At 38.9% G+C, this 4975-nt stretch overlaps 1 protein-coding gene across 6 annotated transcripts in view; it reads left to right on the top strand.

The window, feature by feature from the left end:
• LOC106873416 (CUE domain-containing protein 1) overlaps positions 1-4975 on the top strand; it is a 188795-nt gene that overhangs the window by 139793 nt on the left and 44027 nt on the right. The window lies entirely within an intron of this gene.

Raw genomic sequence — 4975 nt, 5'->3', positions numbered from 1 at the left:
GCTGGCTTTAAAAGCCATTTTGTAGCTCTCATGGCAACTAACAAAGACAAAAAATATCAGAAATAAGACAATTTGCCAGCGATGCTCATGCACATCATGCATATATATAAGTGTTTCTATGTCTACACATACATACGCATATATTATTTATGTGGACACTCAAACAGGCGCATGAGTGGCTGTGTGGTTAAGAAGCTTGCTTTTCAACCACATCGTTCCGGGTTCAGTCCCACTGCGTGGCACCTTGGGCAAGTGTCTTCTACTATAGCTTCGGGCCAACCAAAGCCTTGTGAGTAGATATGGCAGGCAGAAACTGAAAGAAGCGTGTGTGTGTGTGTGTGTGTGTGTGTGTATGTATGTATATATATATCAAATGGATGTCTTATAAAACTATTCCGCATGTTGTTGTATCTGTGTTTGTCCCCCACCATCGCTTGACAATTGGTGTTTACATCTCTGTAACTTAGCAGTTTGGTAAAAAAAAACTAATAGAATAAGTGGCAGGCTGCTTAAGAAAACATAAATACTGAAGTCAATTCATTTGATTAGAATTCTTCAACATAGTATCCCCAGCATAGCTGCAGTCTAATGATTGAAACCAGTAAAGAAATAGAAGATTTATAAAATGTATGTCTTTGTATGTGTGTGAAATTTATATTTTGGTTTCATTGAAACACCTCCAAAGCATTTGTGTTCATATTGTGTTTCTTATTCTTTTATTTGGAAAAAAATAAGAAGAGATATTTTGAAGTAAAGTTAATCAAGTCTTTGATAGCAGAACGTATGTTCATGCATTGGGGAGTGTGTTTGTGTATGGGACCTGCATGTGTCTGCTTGCTTGCTTGTGTGTGTGTGTGTGTGTGTGTGTGTGTGTGTGTGTGTGTGTGTAGGCAGGATTGGTACAAGTAGATAATGAAACAGAAGGATGGTAATTATTTGAAGGAAGCTATTAGAAGACATATTATATTAAGATAATAAAGCAGAGGAAAAGTGTGATATTATTATGATGAAGTGATGTTATGTGTTGGCAAGTGTTTGGTGAAGAAAAACCTGCCAAATTGTACCGGAAAACCTTGGCAAACCATTGGCTACAATAATAATTAACTCGGTAGTAGTAGCTCTGCTTATGATTCAAAAGTTAGTTTTTCCTGAAGTATTCTGAGAAATAAACATTATTTGACAAAAATCACGAACAAATACTGAATTTTTTTTCCGCTTCTTTATTTCTCCTCCCTCACCTGATCCAGTGTCTGTATTCTCTCTTCTGTTCACCTTCTTGTATGTTCAGAGTTACTCTGACACCTTATCACCACCACCACCACTACCTTTTATTTTGTTTCCAGTTATTCCTACCCACCCTTATTATATAATGTGGTTAGCCTAGCCATGTAGCTCTTCTAAAGCAAGTACAGCAAGACACCTGTGGATATTCCTCTATCATACTTTAGCCTTTCAATACCTGGCATAAAGCCACCACACCCCTCCTCCACTCTCTCTCAAATGCACTCCCACTCACTCAAGAGAACTTTCTTTCTGTTCTTGCCTTGCAAGTTACTTGGCAATCTCGCTAGCACCGGTGTCATGAAAATGCACATAGTGCACACTGCAAAGAGGTTGGCAGCTTGCGACGGTGCCACGTAAAAAGCACTGAGTACTCTCTGTAAAGTGGTTGGTGTTGGGAATGGTGTCCAGTTGTAGAAACCATACCAAGAGACAATGGAACCTGGGGCTGCACTTGGCCTTGCCAGCTCCTGTCAACATGGAAAATGGATGGATGGAAGGATAATATCCATCATCCTCATCATCATCATCGTGTAGAAACTATACCAAAGTTTGACATTGGAGCTTGACACAGTCTTGTGGCTTGTCACATCCTGTCAAACCATCCAACACATGTCAGTATGGAAAACAAACATAAAGACAATGATGTTATTTTCGTCTCACCACCACCACCATCATCATCATCATCATCATCATTGTTTTAACCTTTCAGCATTTAAACCGGCTTTATCCATCCTAAATATTTTACCTGTTTTATGTTCAAACTGGCCAGATCTGGCTTCTCACACCAACCCTACTATATCATTCTAAAAATTAAGCTACCTCATTAAAATCTCAAAGCTCTAAGGTAATGCATGATTAATTCAAAATAATGTAATTAAATGAGCTTTTAATTGTGACAGAAAAATGTGAATGCTAAATCGTTAACTTCCTTTTTTTTCCATTGTTGTCCGAATCAGACAAAATTTGAGGCAGATTTTCTACAGCCAGCTCTTCCTGTCGACAATCCTCTCTTATTTCTGAGCAAGGTGGACGGACGTTCTCCAAACATAAAACAGTTTGTGATGGTTGGATGGGTTTGCACAGAAGAGTGCAAACAAATGACACTTCTTCCTGTAGCTTTCATCTTTTGCTTGTTTCAATCATTAGGCTATGGCTACATTGGGGGCACTGTTTTGACGAATTTTAGTCAAATAAATCAATCCTGATATTTATTTTTTTAAAGCCTGGTAGTTATTCTATTGGCCTCTTTTACTGAACGGTTATGGGGACAGATATATATATATATATATATATATATATATATATCAACATGATCGTCAAGCAGTGATAGGGGGCGGGCACGCACGCGCGCGCACGCACGCACACACACACACATACACACACACACATTTTCACTTAATTTTAAAATATCAAAATCTGTGACAGCAACAAAGATCCCCCCCCCCTCTCTCTCTGTTTATCTCTTTTAGACTTTTCTCGTAAACTTTCCACTCTTGATATTTACCACATTCTCTTTCACTCTTTTGCTGTATATCTGTGTATATTGCTGATGGTCTATGTGTGTGTGTGTGTGTGTGTGTATGTAAGGAATTTCATTAGGGGGCAGTCGAAAGCCCCTCACAAAGCATCAACAGCAGCAGTCTAGAAAAACTGCTTTGCATCCGTGCACGAGATGGAAAGACTAAAACTTATTTTATTGAGATATAACTTGTCCCAAATAATCCAGAAACCTGTCCTTTCAGGGAAGACTTGCTCTGAAATAGAATAAAAAAAAACAAATTTGACCATTTGAGCGTGATCATTACCAGCATCACCTTACTGGCAATTATGCTGGTGGCACATGAAAAAACATTCGAGCGAGATTGTTGCCAGTGCCACTGGACTGCTCCTGTGCAGGTGGCACGTAAAAGACACCATTTGAGCATGGCCGTTGCCAGTACTGCCTGACTGGCCTTCGAGCCGGTGGCACGTAAAAGCACCCACTACACTCTCGAAATGGTTGGCGTTAGGAAGGGCATCCAGCTGTAGAAACTCTGCTAGATCAGCTTGGAGCCTAGTGTAGCCATCTGGTTTCACCAGTCCTCAGTCAAATCGTCCAACCCATGCTAGCATCGAAGGCGGACGTTAAACGATGATGATGATGATGATGATGATGAAACAAAATTGAAATGAAAGCACTCTTGTGAAAATTGCCTGGCAATTATTAGATGTTTAGCTAGAACACACACACGCACACACAGTCCCACTTGTGTGTGTGTATATGTGTGTGTGTGTGTGTGTGTGTAAAGATGACCTTATTATAAAACCATAGAACTCACCTCATTTATAGTATACGATTGATTTTAGACTTTATAATACATTAGATTCCCAACCTAGAAATGGTACAGGAAAACGGTGGATCCATAGGTTAGCGCTGATTAAAATATATAACTTTGAGTATTCTAAATTAATTCTAGCGTGAAAGAAAGAGTAGGTAGGGAGAAGGAAGAGGAATAAATCGTTAAATGAAATACACACAACAGTGAGCAGCTTGTTAAAGTTAATGAATGTGTAAAATAATTAAGAAATGTGGTATTGTCAGTTTTAGGTGTGTCAATGACATCTTGGGTACGATGCAGTTTATTATCATTGTTATTATTGAGGCAGTGGAGCTGGTAGAATTGTTAACGGGCTTAGTGGCATTTCGTCCATTCTTTACATTCATCATCATCATCATCATCATCGTCATTGTGATCGTCACCATCATCATCATAGTTCAAATTCAGCCAAGATTGACTTAGCCTTCCATCTTTTCAGGCTTGATAAAGTAAGTATGAATTGAACATTGGGATTGATATAATTAACTTGCTCCCCACACTAAAATTGCCGGTCTTGTGCCAAAATTTGAAACCATTGTTACTATCGTTAAGGTGACCAGTTGGCAAGATCATTAACACATTGGGCGAATATTAAGAATGAATAGATATGTTATCATTTAGATTCTTGCTGCTCTGCATGCTTCTCCTGAATTTTTATCTGTTTGGTAGACATCAGCATACATCAACAAATCATGTGTTTGCCGACTTCTGTAAACAAGAGCCAACACTCTTGTTAGATTCCTCGGCCTGGAAGGGTAACTTTGACCAAAGAAACACAATAAGGTCAAGACACCACAGTGTCTCAAAGTTTTCTTACGTCAATGAATCCCATTACATCATTGATACATTGTCTAAAAGGAGATATTCTCTGATGATGAAAAACAACAGTGATTAGATGTTCACATTTGAATCTGCCAGAAATGAATTGAGAATGAAAGAAATATTTATACTTCTCATATATTCTGCAAGGAGTTCCACTGCATATTAACATAAACTGGAATGTTTACCCTCCTCCCCCTCTCCCACCCTCGCTTTCTCCCCCACATATCTCTCTCTTTCTTTCTCTCTCTCTCTCTCTCTCTCTTTCTCTCTCTCTCTCTCCCTCTCCCTCCCTCTCATTTAGGTATAAGTTGATTACACACTCACTGAGAGATGCTCTACTTCATTGATATTATCAGATCTTATAACAGGTCAGTAGAGTGCCAGGAACAGTAGAGTACCACAGACTGGTACTGTTATCTTTGTTAACTGAACAAACAAGATTCAACTGAAATAATCAGTCAGCGTGTCTGCTGCCAGGTACTAAAAACAACTGATTGAATCAAATACCAGAT

Source organism: Octopus bimaculoides, chromosome 1 (assembly GCF_001194135.2).
Source record: "Octopus bimaculoides isolate UCB-OBI-ISO-001 chromosome 1, ASM119413v2, whole genome shotgun sequence".
Classification (NCBI taxonomy): domain Eukaryota; kingdom Metazoa; phylum Mollusca; class Cephalopoda; order Octopoda; family Octopodidae; genus Octopus; species Octopus bimaculoides.
This window is presented reverse-complemented; position numbering and strand designations above follow the sequence as displayed.